Below are 16222 nucleotides of genomic sequence, written 5' to 3' on the forward strand. Positions count from 1 at the left end.
CCATCACTGCCACCCATCAGTGCCAGCTATCAGTGCCACTTCTCAGTGCCCATCAATTCTCTTCAGTGCCACCTATCAGTGCCCACCAGTGCAGCCCATTGGTGCCCATCAGCGTAGCCTCATCAAGTGGAAACTAGGCTTTCTCTTATATTCACCGACCGACACGGCTCCTCTCTGTAACTAAATGGGTTGTATAGCCTGCCATTAGGAGAAACGAGGCAAAATTGTTACACCATACACAGAACTTTAATCCCGCCTCGGGGGGGCCATGCTATCAACCCTTCCCACTGCTGCTAGCAGCAGCTTCAGTTTTTATTTTGCCTAGGAGAATGACCTAGGAAACTCTGTGGGCCTTTCGGTCCATACTTTTGCTGCAGGTTTGAAAGATCCTGAGATCTTCTATCAACTGCTGGCTGAGTGACAGGCTGGTTAATGATATTCTTGTAGTCTCCCCAGTCCGGCCATCAAGTGTGAGCAGGCCGCAGCTAAGGCTCAGCAGGCCACAACATGCCTGAGCTCCAGAGGTGGTCGGTGAGCTTCAATGCTCTGGGGTATACATATGACCGGGCTACTGATGTATGAATCGCAGTATACCGAGGCCAGCAGCCACCCTGTAGCTGCGCAGGAGTGGGTCTGTGATGGAATGCCTCACAGCTCTTCAGGACTGGTAAGTAGGGCTCTCCCTGCTTCGGTGGGGTGAGCAGCTGGGCATTCCCTGGGGGGTCGATTCGGGGGCCACCTCGCCTCCCTATCTTCTCTCCCAAGTCCCTATCCCTCCTCCCCCCCCCCTTTCTGAGGGTGGTGGCTGCGGGCGGTGTGTTTGTGTGTGTGTGTGTCGCTGTTTCTCACCTGTGGGGGGGGGGGGGGGGTCTGGGCGGCTGGCATTGGTCCAGGTCTGGGGGTCCCAAAACATGGTTTATGGAGGTCCTGACTGTTAGCAGGCAGCACGTTTTTATTTTTTGCTCTGTCACCGCATGGTGCCGCTCCGGCGGCCATCTTGGATTTGGGAAAGCTATAAATTCCCCTGGTGAGCTTCAGCAGCCATTTTCCTTAGGATTCCTATTCATTACATTGACGGCCATTTTCTTAAAGCCTGAGCACTTTTTTCACCTCTGGCCTCTTGTGGCAGCATTACATGTGCTTTCTCTAGCTGCTTCCTGTATCCACTGTGTGTGTGTGGAGAACGCTGGATGGCTCTTGCTGAACGCTGAAGCTGCTCTGCAAATCATTGCACCGCTGGTGGGAGCTGCTGCTGCTGAGTTTTCTCCTCTCTGCAACAGGGAACCTCCTAGGGACTACAGGCACTGCTGTGGCTATCACAGAACGCCCCAGGGTGGTGAGTCTAGCACTAAGTAACCCCCCACCCCCCCCCCCCCCCCCCACACGTGGTGGCAGCAGGAGGGTGGAACCTTCACTGTCCTAAGTCCCTTGGCTTCAGCATGGCTTCAGAAACTGGTGTTTCTTCCCCCAAAATCCAGGCTATAGCAATTGGGTCACCTGCAGTTAGCGCGGTGCTCATGGACACCCTGACGGCGGTCCTTGACTCTTATGTTGCTAAGATAGAGGCGGCACGTGGCAGGAAGAGGCCCCTGCCCCCCTCCGTCCTCTGGGGAGAGCTCTGATGCAGACTCGGGTCCTGTTGCGGCTGGAGAACCCTACTCTGACCTATCAGACGTGGCTGACCTGGACCGTTCAGACAGTGAGGATGATTCCCTGTCTGGGTCCGGGCGCGACTAGGCGCTTGTTGGAGCACTTATCACAGCTGTGTGTGATACCCTGAAGGTTCAAGAGCCAGAAAATTCCTCTGCTGATGTACCGATCCCTTTTGGGTCCCGCAAGCCAGCACGTTCACCTAAGGTGTTCCTGTATTTGACTTATTTTGACAAATTCATCTACAGGGAATAGTCGCCCGCAGCGGACCTTTTCGGTCCCCAAAAATTTGGCGGTGCGTTACCCCTTTTGAGGAAAGCCTTCTCAAAAAGTGGTCGGCTCCTCCGGTCGTGGACCCCCCCAGTATCTAGGTTAAATAAAGTAAACATGATCCCAGTTGAGGGGACTCCTGCATTCAAGGATCCCACGGACAAGAAGGCCGAAGCAGTGGCTCGTTCCTTGTTTACGGTTGTGGGGTCAGCCGTGCGACCTGTACTGGCATCTGCACTGGTGTCTCAGACACTGACTGAGTGAACAAAACTTTTGTACCACGAATTGGGAGAGCAGAATGCCTCCTCTGTCTGCGTGGAACTAACAGACCAACTAGTGCATGGCCTTCAGTACGTTTGTGACACGGCCCTGGATACTCTTCCTCTGCTATCCAGGGCCTCAGTGTCAGCCGTGGTGCTGAGGCGCCTCGTTTGGCTGAAATGCTGGTCTGCTGACCAGGCATCCAATAAAGCCCTGACGGATCTTCCCTGCCTTGGCGAACTGCTCTTTGGATGACATTATTAAAAATGCCATGGGTGGTAAGAGTACACTACTCCCACAGGCCAGGAATGCTAAGGAGCCACGCCTCAGGCAAGGGCCCTCCTTTTCCGCTCACTAGCGGCTTTTTTGTTCGCCCGGTGCTTCGGCGAATGTCCCCAGCCCAACAGGACGCCCGCGGACGGTCAGAAGCGTCCCTGGAACCTTAAGCCTGCATACAAAAGTGCTACCTCATAAAGGTCTGCCCCCACCCATGTCTCGGGTGGGGGGTCGTCTTCGGGAGTTTGCAGCCCGTTGGACCTCTTGGTTATCAGACCAATGGGTCTGTGATCTGATTTCTGCAAGTTACAAGATAGTTTCTCTCTTGGCCGCCAAACAGATTCTCTCCCTCCAGCATACCTGTGTCCCAGGTTCGCCGGGAGGCCCTGTTAGGGGCGGTGAGGGACTTGCTGAATCGGGGTGGTTGTACCGGTTCCGGAATCGGAACGCTTCCAGGGGTTCTACTCTGTTTGTGGTTCCCAAGAAGGAAGGGGTACGTCCAATATTGGACCTAAAAGCCCTAAATCACTTTGTAAAAGTGCAGAGGTTCAGAATGGAATCAGTTCACTCAGTAGTCGCTGCACTCCATTGAGGGGACTTCCTGGCGTCCTTGGACATTCAGGATGCCTACCTGCATATACCCATATGCCATCGGCATCAAAAGTTTCTGCGTTTGGCAGTCGGGAAGCCCACTACCAGTTTGGGGCTCTTCCTTTTGGCCTGGCATCAGCCCCCCGAGTCTTTACCAAAGTACTGGCTCCAGTATTGGCGTTGTTGAGACAACGCGGGATCGCGATCGTGGGTTAACTAGACGATCTCCTCCTGAGAGCTTCTTCTGCCTCAGATTTAGAGGAGGATGTGGCGATCACCTTGCAGTCCCTGCAAGCGTTTGGGTGGCTGTTGAACATAAAGAAGTCGGTGGTGGTACCGACTCAGCGTCTGGAGTACCTGGGGTTACTATTGGACTCCAGGGAAGCGAAAGGTTTTTCTCCCCTCAAACAAATTTCTGACTCTCAGATCTGTGGTCAAACTACTGATGAACCGCAAGTGGTCATCACTCTGCTTTTTGCATGTGGGTGCTGGGGCTCATGGTAGCCTCCTTCGAGGCAGTACCTTATGCCCAGTTCCACAGAGTCCTGCAGAAGGAGATCTTGACAAAATGGGACAAATCTCCGTTGTCCCTGGATCGGCAGATCCAGGTGAGCCAGCCAGTCAGGGAGTCCCTGATCTGGTGGTTGAGGTCCCCGGTGATTCAGGCAGGAAAATCGTTCCTTCCTCTGAAATGGACAGTGGTCACTACGGATGCCAGTCTGTCCGGCTGGGGTGGAGTGATGGGGATTCAGTTGGCTCAGGGCCTCTGGTCGATGGAAGAATCTAAGTTGCCGATCAATCTGCTCGAATTGAGAGCGATCAGGCTGTGCCTCCACACGTGGTCGACCTGTCTTCAAGGGCATCCGACCAGGATACAGTCAGACAATGCCACGGCTGTGGCATACATAAATCATCAAGGGGGAACAAGAAGCTCAGCCGCTGCTCGGGAGGTCGCTCACATACTTCGGTGGGCAGAGCGACACGTTCCGGCCTTGTTGGCCATTTACATCCCGGGGGTGGAAAATTGGCAGGCTGACTATCTGAGTCGACAGATGCTGGACCCAGGAGAATAGGCATTGCATCCGGAGATATTCAGGCTGCTGTGCCTGAAATTGGGCACACCAGATGTGGATCTATTGGCCTCCCGGATCAATCGGAAGGTGCAGAGATTCGTGTCCAGGACAAGAGATCCGTGGGCAGACACGTCAGATGCGCTGCTGGCTCCGTGGGATCAGTACCAGCTGATCTACGCCTTTCCTCCGCTGAAACTGTTGCCACGTCTGCTTCGCAGAGTGGAAGCTGAGGGGATTCCAGTAATCCTGATTGCTCCAGATTGGCCTCAGCAGGCCTGGTACGCAGACCTGGTGCGCCTGGTGGCAGTTGCTCCCTGGCAACTGCCATTGACAAAGAACCTTCTATCTCAAGGTCCAATCCTTCACCCTGCTTTACCATCGCTGGCTTTAACAGCCTGGCTATTGAAAGCCAGGTATTGAGGAACCGGGCTGTTGGACTCTGTGATTCCAACTATGCTGAGGGCGCGGAAATCTTCTTCCAGGAAGATATACCATCGTACTTGGAAGGCCTACATCTCCATGTGTGAGGAGAAAGGGTGGCATCCACGTTCCTTCTCTATATCCAGGATCCTGATGTTTCTTCAGCAAGGTGTAGACCAGAGGTTGGCATTGAGCACCATCAATGGGCAGAGTTCAGCTCTGGCTGTCTTTTTTTTTTTCAAAGACCTCTGGCGTCTCACTCATTAGTGAGTACCTTTGTGCAGGGGGTACAACATGTAGTTCCTCTGGTGCGTCCTCCGTGGAATTTGAACCTGGTGTTGTCGGCGCTTCAGAAGCCGCCGTTTGAGAATATTAGAGAGATTCCTCTGCTGACCCTTTCACAGAAGGGAGTCTTTCTAGTGGCCATTACATCGGCCAGGAGGGTTTCGGAATTGGCGGCCTTGTCCTGCAAGTCGCCTTATCTGGTCATCCACAAGGATAAGGTGGTGTTGCGTCCGCAACCATCCTTTCTACCGAAGGTGGTTTCGGCCTTTCATATCAATGAGGACATTGTCTTGCCATCATTGTGTCCTAAGCCAAAGCACCGCAAAGAGGTGGCCCTTCACGCTCTAGATGTGGTTAGGGCTCTGAAGGTGTACTTGTCTGCCACAGCTTCCTTTCGGAAGTCAGACTCACTGTTTGTTTCGGTGGCTGTCCTAAGAAGGGCATGGCGGTCTTGTCGGCCACCATTTCCAGGTGGATCAGACAGATTGTAGTCCAAGCCTACACCTTGAAGGGGCAGGTGCCCCCCTTTCCGGTCATGGCCCACTCTACAAGAACAATCGGAACATCTTGGGCCTTCCGACACCAAGCGTCTGTCACTCAGGTGTGTAAGGCGGCAACCGTCTGTCCATGCTTTTACTAAGTTCTACAAGGTAGACGTCAGTGCATCGGCTGAAGCCTGTTTTGGCCGCAACGTTTTGCAGGCGGCCGGGTAGTTGCAATTAAATTTTTTCCTGTGTTTTTTATTTTTTATTTTTATAAAAACGCAGTACTTTTGGGGCGTGGCCTGACTGAGTATGGGGTAAGACCGTCACACTAGGAGCTCCACAATAAATCCTGCCTTTCAGTAATCCTCCACTCTAACAATCCCCCCATTCGAGCGGGCAGCCTGTCCGGGACCCCTCCGCACACCCCACTCATCCTTTGGCCCTCCGGTGATCCGATCGGAGCGGCATTCTCCCGCGTGGCGGCAGAGCTCAGGCGAGTCCCTGGCTTCGGCCTACACACGGAGGCCGCGGCCATCTTGGCATACCCATCCCCGGGAACAGTGCTGAGCCCTGAGCGGACTGACATCCTCCCGTCCTGCCTAGCCTCTCGGCGTTGCTCACCATCTGCCCGCAGATTGGAGGGGTGGCCCTGTTGAACGGGCTCTACACAGCGGCAGCACCCAGGCGAGATCCCGGCTTCGGCCTACCCACGGAGGCCGCGGCCATTTTGGAACACCCGTCCTCGGAACCAGCACTGGGCCCTGTGCGGACCGACGTCCCTATTTCCTGCCTGGACACCCTACATTACTGGCCATCCGACCACAGAGCGGAGAGGGGACCCTGTGGACCTAATTCTCCACTCAGACAGGGCCACTGCTTCGGCCTGTACACAGAGGCCCGTCGCCATCTTGGTACACCTGACCCTCAGGCAGGCTCTGGGCCCTGTCTGTTACCCTCTCTCCATCCTCCCTGGCCTGCCTTGACGTGCCCACACCATTACCGAACCTGATATGCGATGATATGAGAGGACCGGAGGGGAGCGAGGACAGGGAGACACGGATAAACTACTGGAAGCGATCACACTCTGCAGGATGTCCCTCACCGCCCAGATTGAGGGGGTTAAGATGGACGTGTCTCTGATTAGACAAGATTTTCAGAAAATCTGTGATCGGGTCACAGACGGAAACCCGCATCAGCACAGTTGAATATGTCCTCCCGCCATTGCAGGCCGGATATGAACACATGCAGCGACAGATTAACCAGTTGCTCGCCAAGCAAGACGACATGGAAAATCGTCTGAGGAGGTGTAATCTCCGCTTCATCGGTCTCCCTGAGGGAGCAGAAGGCAAAGACCCAACATTGTTCCTGGAACAGCTGCTGGTAGCCACCTATGGTCGGGAGGCCTTCTCCCTTGTGCTGGTGGTGGAGAGGGCACATAGGATGCCCGCTAAACCCCCTCCCCAGGGGGCTCCCCCCCCCCCGCACACTTATTGCAAAGCTTTTAAACTACAAGGATCGAGATGCCGCGCTACGACCTGCGAGAGAGAGAGGTAACATCCCAGTGGGAAACGTAAAGGTGGCAATATTTCCTGACTTCTCAGCCGAAATACAGAAACGTCGTCAGAGCTTCATGGAAGCCAAACGCAGGCTACGCGACCGTCACCTGAAGTATTCCATGCTCTTCCCTGCACGCCTGAGAGTGGAACATGATGGCAGAGTGTCGTTCTTTGAGGATCCTCATGAAGTCATCTCATGACTGGAACGTGGGCCTGCGCACGACGGTAGAGACCGACGACACATCCAGTGAATGGAATGGTGATATCACCTTGCTTTGTTTCTGCCGACACTCGGCCTTCCTAATTACCCTGGCCACATTTCCAAATTGTTTCCCTTTTTTCTTTTGGATGTTTAGAGTGGACCTGCTATATTTCATTGCTCCCCTCATGGGAGTTCCTTTGCGGTGGTTGATCCAGCGACTAAAACTGTCCCTCATCTTTGTTCTAGATGTGCAGTTACTGTTTTTCCCAGCTGGCAGTTCAGAGTTGTTAAGGGATAATGCCTACACAAGTTGGGGTGGGTGTAAGGCGGGGAGGGGGGAGAGGGTTGTTTAACAGTTGATTTTGCAATGTTTAAATGTGCATATGGTGCCTCAGGAACTGCCTATGGGAAAATGTTTAGGTGCTGAAGGGGTGCTTGATGTGGTGAAGTATGTACCTCGGCCCTGCTATATAATATATTTCCCATTAGCCCATAAGATGCAGCGAGGTTCAGCCTCACCGAACCCTGGAGTTCACCATCACTGAAGCTATGGAAGGGCAGTTCGTTTACAACTGTCGGGGGATGAGGCCCGCACATGTGGGGGTAGGTGTAGGGTGGGGGGGGGGGGGAGGGGAACCTTATATATTGTTATACTGTTATTTGTGTGTATTTATTATGTCTCCTCAATGGTTGTCACATGTATGGTACGATCTATGCCAGTTTCTAATGTTACTCAAGCTCTGGATACTCCATGCCGCTTTACTAGACGATCCGTGGTGTTATTTTTCACAAGACATGCTATGACATCAATAAAATTCCTGACATGGAATGTGAGGGGCCTGCGTGAGAAGGTTAAACGCTCGGCAGCCCTCTCATTCCTAAAGAAGCAGGGGGCGGATGTGGTGGCATTGGTGGAGACCCATATAGAAGGAAAGCTGCAGATGGCCCTCCGACGCCCGTGGGTGGGGTGGGCATACCATTCCACGCACACTACCCACGCCAGAGGTGTCTCAATATTAATTGCTAAATCAGTGCACTTTGAGCTATGTGAAGTAATTACAGACCCTCAGGGCCGATATGTATTTCTTCATGCCAAATTATATAGCGAGCAGTTTCTCCTCATGGCCTTTTACATACCTCCACCATTCAGTATGACTGTGATCATCGAGGGACTCGCCCTTATGACCCGACATCCCACAATACCAGTGATCTGGATGGGAGACTTCAATACCACCCTACGGCCAGCATTAGATAGACTCCAGGCTACACAGGGGACGGATGTGGCTAAAAGGGAGACAAAATTCTCAAAACTGACCTCCACTGTCCACTTAATAGACACTTGGCGCTACAAATTTCCCCTCGCAAAAGCCTATTCCTGCTTTTCACCTTCCCACAACTCCATGTCCCGCATTGACTTTATTCTTGTATCAAGCACCCCAATGCCACGGATACTAGAAACAGCCTTTTGCCCAAGACTACTATCTGACCACAGCCCATACTGGACCTCACTGAGCATCCCCGTGGGTAAACCCCCAAAGCCTTGGCGCCTAAACCCATTTTGGTTGTCCCTGCTACCGGACGATGACGAGCTCCCGAACCTATGGAAACAATACTTTGCGGAAAACGACCAAACTGCCTCTATTGCGGCGATTTGGGACTCATTCAAACTATACGCGCGACCCTTACCTCCCATATAAATGCAATTAAGACAAAATCCGCAGATATCTTTGACAGGGCGCTAGCAGAACTATCCTCCACGGAACGGGAGTATGCTATTAATCCTACCTCAGAGATAGCAGCTTGACTCAAGCTGCAATCCAGAGTGGCAACTCAACTTCAGTTTACAAAGGCCAGACAAAAACTTTTTCACGAAGCAGAAATTCTTTGAGCATGGAGAAAAGGCAGGCAAGCTGTTGGCTTACCTGGTACATAGTGAGGATAGACCCCCAGTGGTCATCACGCTACATGGACCAGAGGGCCATCAGATAACAGATCCTCAAAGAGTAACTGCTAGATTTAGAGACTTCTTTGCAGATTTATACAAGACAACGACTACAGACCCAATGGACCAGAGAACGGCCTTCTTACATAGCATTACCCTCCCTTAACTGACGACAGACCAGCTTGACCTGCTTGACGCACCCCTCACTACAGACGAAATAGCCACGGCTATAGGCAGTTTTGCCAGATCCAAATCCCCTGGTTCAGACAGTCTTCCAATCAAGTTTTATTCTCAGTACAGTGAACTTCTTACCCCTAAACTGCTCACGCTATACAACCACCTTTTTGAAACCTTTTCCTTACCACCATCCATGAGAGAGGCAATAATAGTGCTCATTCCCAAACCAGGGAAAGACCCGGGATATCCGGAATCGTATCGTCCAATCTCCCTACTCCAGGTAAACCTTCTCGCCAAGGTACTATCCTTGAGATTGAATCAGGTTATCCTTTCCTTAATACATGTCGACCAGGCGGGATTCATGCCGGGTCGCAACACATCCTTTAACCTACGCAAATTGTTCATCAACCTACAGGCTACACACATGGAGGCAGGATCTAGGGTGGTGGTGACTTTAGACACGGCGAAAGCCTTTGACTCGGTGGAATGGGAGTACTTGTGGAAATGTCTGGAGGGGTATGGCTTTGGCCCTAAATTCATTAAATTGGTACAACTGCTGTATCAGTCGCCCACAGCCAGGGTGACGGCGAACGGATGGCCCTCCGAGCAGTTTGACCTCACCAGAGGCACAAGGCAGGGCTGCCCTCTCTCGCCGTTGTTATACGCCCTGGCTGCTGAGCCAATAGCCATATCCATCCAGAAATCAAGGGACTATGCTCAGGTAATCTGATTGAAAAAATCAGTATGTACGCGGATGACACCCTCTTATACCTGGCAGATCCGGGATCCTCCTTGCAGGTGGCACTACATACAATTGAACAATTTGGGACCTTCTCTGGTTTAAAAATTAACTGGAAAAAATCGCAAATATTACCAATAGACAGTTTCCCACCAACCGAGTCACCGGCCAGTCTGCCACTTCAGAGAGTTAGTACCATCAAATATCTCGGAATCCATGTATCCAGAATGTCCACAGACTCTATACATCTCAATATTGAACCCCTTATGTCCTATGTAAAAACTAAGCTGAGGACCTGGGCTCGTCTGCCACTGGGGGTATGGGGCAGAATAAACTTAATTAATATGGTTCTACTTCCCAAAGTGTTATATGGCACTCCCCAACATACTTACCTTTGAAATACTTCAAGACTCTAGAAGCCCTCCTCAAACCTTTCGTATGGGGTCCTAACAGACACAAACTGGCATGGCAGACACTAAAAAACCCACCTGACCTGGGAGGTATGGCACTACCAGATTTCAACCTATACTATATTTCGTCCCAATTATCACAACTATACCACATTGACAAGACAGACAGGGAAAGGTTCCTCCAGCTGATGTGCCCCAAGTGGGCCAGATACACTAAAGACCCTATTTATGCAATAACAATAAACACCGGAAATACTGGTTTGAGGACTGGTGAGCTGGCCCTACTGCATCAATATAGACGCATATGGGACATTGCCTCCACTAATTTGGAGATTCCCCAATATAATGACTTCACCCCATTATGGCACAACAAGGTCCTACTTGAATTCTGGCAAATCCCTAATGTAGATTTCTGGTCCACCTATGGAATCTTCTATCTCCATCATTTACTTACCAATGGGACTCTAAAAACCTTCCACACACTCCAAGAGGAGTACAGTCTTCCCAATCATATGTTCTTTAGATGTCTGCAAGTCAAACATGCAACCCGTACTCAATTCCCATTGTCCCCCCCCCCGCAAGCCCACTTCAAATGTCACTATGGCAATCATCAAAAACACTGATCCTCAAAAACTAATTTCAGCCTTCTACAACCTACTCTCCACCCCAGTAGCAACTAAAATAGCTTATGGACTTGAGCCTTGCTGGGAAAGGGCGGTGGGACCTATCGAGGACGGGGAATGGGAGGAAGCTCTGGAATTCTGTAAGGCGGTTTCGCCAAAACTTTCGGACAGGCTGACCCAAATTTACATAATCCATCAAGTGTACCTTACCCCCCTCAGGGTTGCCAGGTACAGAGGCTAGCAGTCCACTTTGTGCCAAATGTGTGGAGGGGAGACAGGAACATTCATTCACTTACTCTGGTCATGCCCCAAAGTACAGGGACTATGGACACAGATAGTAAGATTCCTCCATGACGAAATGGGCTCTCCGGCCACGCTAGACCCAAAAATGTGCCTTTTAGGACTCTTGCCAGACTCGACTGACAGGTACATGAAGACATTTCTACACGAGACGCTATTCACAGCACGAAAGACAATAGCTAGGAAATGGATGAGGACTTGCATTGCAGAATGGAAAGCAGAAATAAACAGCACCCTCCCCTACAAAAAATTTCTATACATCAATCGAGGATGTCCTGAGAAATACTACAAAATCTGGGACAGGTGGCTGCAGGAGTCTAGCACTTGTTCATAGCCTGCTTTTGCACAACACATAGTATTGTAAATGACACATAGATCTTCCGGCCCATGGGTAGTGAAGCAACCCAAAACACTGAGGCTGCGTACACACGCGGGGACTGTTCGCTCAACTTTGTCCGCTGAACAGTGTTTCGGCGGACAGTGCGCTCGTGTGTGGGCTTCAGCGGACAGTTTCAGCGGACAGTCTGACGAACAAAGTTTTTCGGAAATTCCGAAAAACTGTCTGCTGAAACTTGGTTTGAGCGGACAGTCCGCCCGTGTGTAGGCTTGTTCGTCAAACTAAGTCTCGCGCATGCTCAGAAAGAATTTACACGCCGAAGGTTGCATTGCAGTGTATAGGACGTCGTTTTCTAGTCCCGTCGTACGTGCCGTTCACGTAATCGCGCACGGTTTCAGCGGACTGTTCGTTCGTCGTGTGTGGGCAAGTCCGTCCATGCTAATTTTGAGCGGACTGTCCTCTGAAACTGTTTGACGAACAAAGTTGAGCGAACAGTCCCCGCGTGTGTACGCGGCCTAACACAAGGTACCTTTTTGCTTTATTTCATGCATAAAATGTGATGTGATATCGAAGATTTGAGATGGTTATACAATTGTTTTTTGAGGATTTGTACGATATGTACCATTTTTGTAAATGTAATCTATAACATGTATACACTGTAAAGCGAAATAAACCTGGTGGATTAAAAAAAAAAAAAACGCAGTACTTTTTGGGTAATGCACTGTTGCATTACTTCCGCAATGTTGCCGTCTTGGGTATCGCTCCTGTTAAGGATACCCGGTTATATAGTGGTGTTTTTTCCACACACTGCTGTTTTTTTGTGGGTTTAGTTTCACTAGTTCCCACTTGCCATGGTGGATGAAGTTTTTATGCTGTTTTTCCCACCCCTCGTTTGGCACTTATTTGGGGACCTCCCATTTAGTTACAGAGAGGAGCTGTGTCGGTTGGTGAAATATAAGAGAAAATAGGATTTTTTTTGTACTCGCTGTAAAATCCTTTTCTCTGTAATTCACCGACCGACACAGCACCCACCCCTCCCTTTTTCTACGTTATACTGCTTGTTGACATACTGAAGCTGGTAGGAACAGTGGGAAGGGTTGATAGCATGGGGCCTGCCCCCGGGGGCGGGATTAACGTTCTGTGTCTTGTGTAACAATTTTGCCTAGTTTCTCGTAATGGCAGGCTATACAACCCATTTAGTTACAGAGAGGAGCTGTGTCGGTCGGTGAATTACAGAGAAAAGGATTTTACGGTGAGTACAAAAAATCCTGTTTTGTTTACATTTCTTCAGCCCTGTGGGAGTCAGGTAATTTGAGCAATGCATGCCTTGAATTATGAGCAAAAACCATCTAACGTTTTCTTGGGATTGTGGAGATCTGACCGCCTGCAAGGACCAAACCTCCATTGTCCTCATGACTGTCCTGGGAACATTCACTAAGGCTCCATTCACACCTGAGCATTTTGTAGCTTGAAGCCTGAAGCTACAAAATGCTGGAGGGGAAAACTTTTTTTATTTTCCATGGAGATGGTTCACATATCCACTCCAAAACGCCTGAAGCTCAAACAAGTTCTGGAACTTTTTTTTTAGGTCAGATTACAGGTATTTTTGTGCGACTTTCTGCCTGAAAATGCTACGCTCAGGTGTGAATGGGGCCTAAGCATTAGTTAATCAGAGGCCTTTTTAGCTAAAGGCATCTCTGCCAGGATGGAAGATTCCAAAGAAAAATGGCAAGGTTGGTGTGAAGTTATACATGCCAGTCATAGAGTTCATGCTGATAACTTGCATTTCCCAAGTCCTCTTCGAGGATGACTTATGGTGAGATAGAATCCTCCCACCTAGCACAGGAAATGCATGATCCACATTATAAAAGACAGCCCACAGGCAGTAGTCCCTCAGTATTTCCTTTGGCCAGACAGGAACTCTGAAGAAATTTATTTTTCTCTGGCCTTTGTGCTAGGTTGCAGGGGCCTCATGGCTACAGCATCCCAGAACAAGGGAGTCTTGCATTTTTACTCCAGGGGACTCCCTCTCTTCACAGGAGTCTGAACAGCAGCATGCCTGTAGATTCAGGTACACTGGCAGTGTGGGATTTTAACTCTTCTTCCGGGGGACAGTGGTGTCCTGAAGTATGGTGCTCAGCTCAATAGCAGTGGTCTGCGCTCCTTGAAAGCAGAGGAAGTGGCTTGGCAGCCATGTTTTTGGTAGCAAACGCCAACCTGGTGGTCAGAGATACAAGCTCCATGCACTGTTCCAGGGGAGTTGTCCGATCCACTGGGCCAGACCGGGATCCTCACTGCTCCACCTTTCAGGGCTACAGAGAAGATGGTGGAAGCTATCTTGTCCTGCACTGGTAAGTCACCGGGGAGGATACTGTAAGCACGGAAGCAGGTTTTGGACACCTGCAGACTCTGACCCTAAGGTAAGAAAGAGGTAAATGGGGCTTCGTCTTTTCTTGCTCCCTAGTGAAGGGGGCACCAAGGGTTTTGAGATGATTCTCTGTACTATCCACAGACTGGCAGGGCTGGTCTGCGGAGTCTGGCTGTGCATGTGTCCCATTTTTTTTTTCCCCCTATTAGTGGTGGGGCTTCATTTGGCTCTCCCTAGGTGAATGGGTGCTGGTCATAGGGTGATTGTCTGCACCTTGTCTCTTTTGTAAAAGGTTAATTCCGCCTTGTGTCCTCTCCCTCCAGGACAGATGATGGGAGAAGGGGAACCACCTATGGGATAGATGTACAGCCTGCAAGTACAGGTTATCTACTGCCTGGATATCGGCTCCAGCGCTGCAATGCTCTTTACTGGGATTTGGGCAATAACCCACTCCTAGGCAGGACTAGAAACGGAGATTATGGATCCTGAAACAGTCAATTGACTGTCTCCTGGGTGTAACCTCCATGCAAGGATTGCATGGACAAACCTGTGTTTATTGATTTGCTCGTTAATACCTGCAGGTATTGGCCTTCTGATTGCTCCTGTTGCACGCTTCAGAGCCGGTTCACACAGGGGCGACTCAGATCCGACTTCAGGGCGCCCCTAGTCACCTCAGGTCGGACAACATGTAAAAATCAATGTAAGTGAATGAGAGTCATCTTAATGCACACTACTGAAGTCGCTCCGACTTCAGAAAAGGTTCCTGTACTACTTCAATCCGACTTGTAGGCGACTGGTACCCATTGATTTCAATGGAGGTCGCCTACAAGTCAGATCTCCGTCTATACGGAGGCGACTCACAGAATTATCAGCTCTCAAGAGGGAACTCTACACCAAATTTATTAAAAAAATTTGGCATGGGTTCCCCCTCCGAGAGCATACCAGGCCCTTAGGTCTGGTATGGATTTTAAGGGGAACCCCCTACGCCGAAAAAATGACGTGGGCCCCCCCCCCCCCCCCCCCAGATCCATACCAGACCCTTATCCGAGCACGCTACCCAGCCAGCCAGGAAAGGGAGTGGGGATGAGCGAGCGCCCCCCCCCCCCCTCCTGAGCCGTACCAGGCCTCGTGCCCTCAACGTGGGGGTGGGGGGCCAGGATATGGTGCCCCCTTATTAAAGGGGGCTCCCGGATTCCGATAAGCCCGCAGACCCCGACAACCAACGGCCAGGGTTGTCGGGAAGAGGCCCTTGTCCTCATCAACATGGGGACAAGATTCTTTGGGGTGGGGAGGCCGCGTGGCCCCCCCTTCCCCAAGGCACCCCCATGTTGAGGACCTGGTACGGCTCGGGGAGGGGGCGCGCTCGCTCGTCCCCACCCCCTTTCCTGGCCGTCCGGGTAGCGTGCTCGGATAAGGGTCTGGCGGGGATCTGGGGGGGGGGACCCCCACGGCATTTTTTCAGCGTAGGGAGTTCCCCTTAAAATCCATACCAGACCTAAAGGCCTGGTATGCTCTCGGAGGGGGAACCCATGCCTTTTTTTTTAATTTGGAGGAGTTCCCCCTTGAGAGTTCATTCTGATTGGCCACGGCAAAAGTCGCCTGGCCTGGGGCGACTTAAAGTCGTGTTGTAAGTCGCCCCAAGTCGTGTCGAAGTCGCCTCCAAAAGTCGTGTCGCCCCTGTGTGAACCGACCCTTGGGGTTTATCCAAAGGTGTCCGCTTTCGTTTATCTCTAGATTTGGACATGTCTGTCTCCCACCTTAGTGGGGGCTGTATAAAGCACGTTAAGTGTACAGCAATCTGTTAACCGCTTCAGCCCTGGAAGATTCCCCCCCAAAATTAAAATCCAAAATTATATATATATAATCTCATTTTGAACGTAGACTGAGACACAATCTCTATTGGTGAAGTATATCAAAAGAACATGGTTTATTGCTAAAACCGGCATCAAATGCCAACCAGCATAAAAATACAAACAAGTGGGGATTCTATGGAGTGCTCCACCTGCGTTCTGCTAGGGCAGAAGTGACGTATCACGCTTAGACCACACCCTAAGCGTTTTGTCAGAGCACCTAACGTCTTCAGGGATCACTTGCAGTAAACCAATCATGTCTATGGACCTGTCACATCATGGTGGTGCCTGGGGATGGTTGGATCATGCATGTATGCTTTGTGACTAATGTAATGTAACACAACCGATCAGTAGCTGGTTATGTAGATTATCAAGGGTTACTGCTCTCTAATTGTTGTTGCTGTTAG

The 16222-nt window shown here is 50.8% G+C and overlaps 1 protein-coding gene across 5 annotated transcripts in view; it reads left to right on the top strand.

Moving 5' to 3' along the window:
* The window catches only part of ORC2 (origin recognition complex subunit 2), a 218413-nt gene that overhangs the window by 33658 nt on the left and 168533 nt on the right, over nucleotides 1-16222 (top strand). The window lies entirely within an intron of this gene.

Source organism: Lithobates pipiens, unplaced genomic scaffold (genome assembly GCF_037356315.1).
Source record: "Lithobates pipiens isolate NorthernLeopardFrog02 unplaced genomic scaffold, aLitPip1_a1.2 Scaffold_22, whole genome shotgun sequence".
In the NCBI taxonomy this organism is placed as follows: Eukaryota; Metazoa; Chordata; class Amphibia; order Anura; family Ranidae; genus Lithobates; species Lithobates pipiens.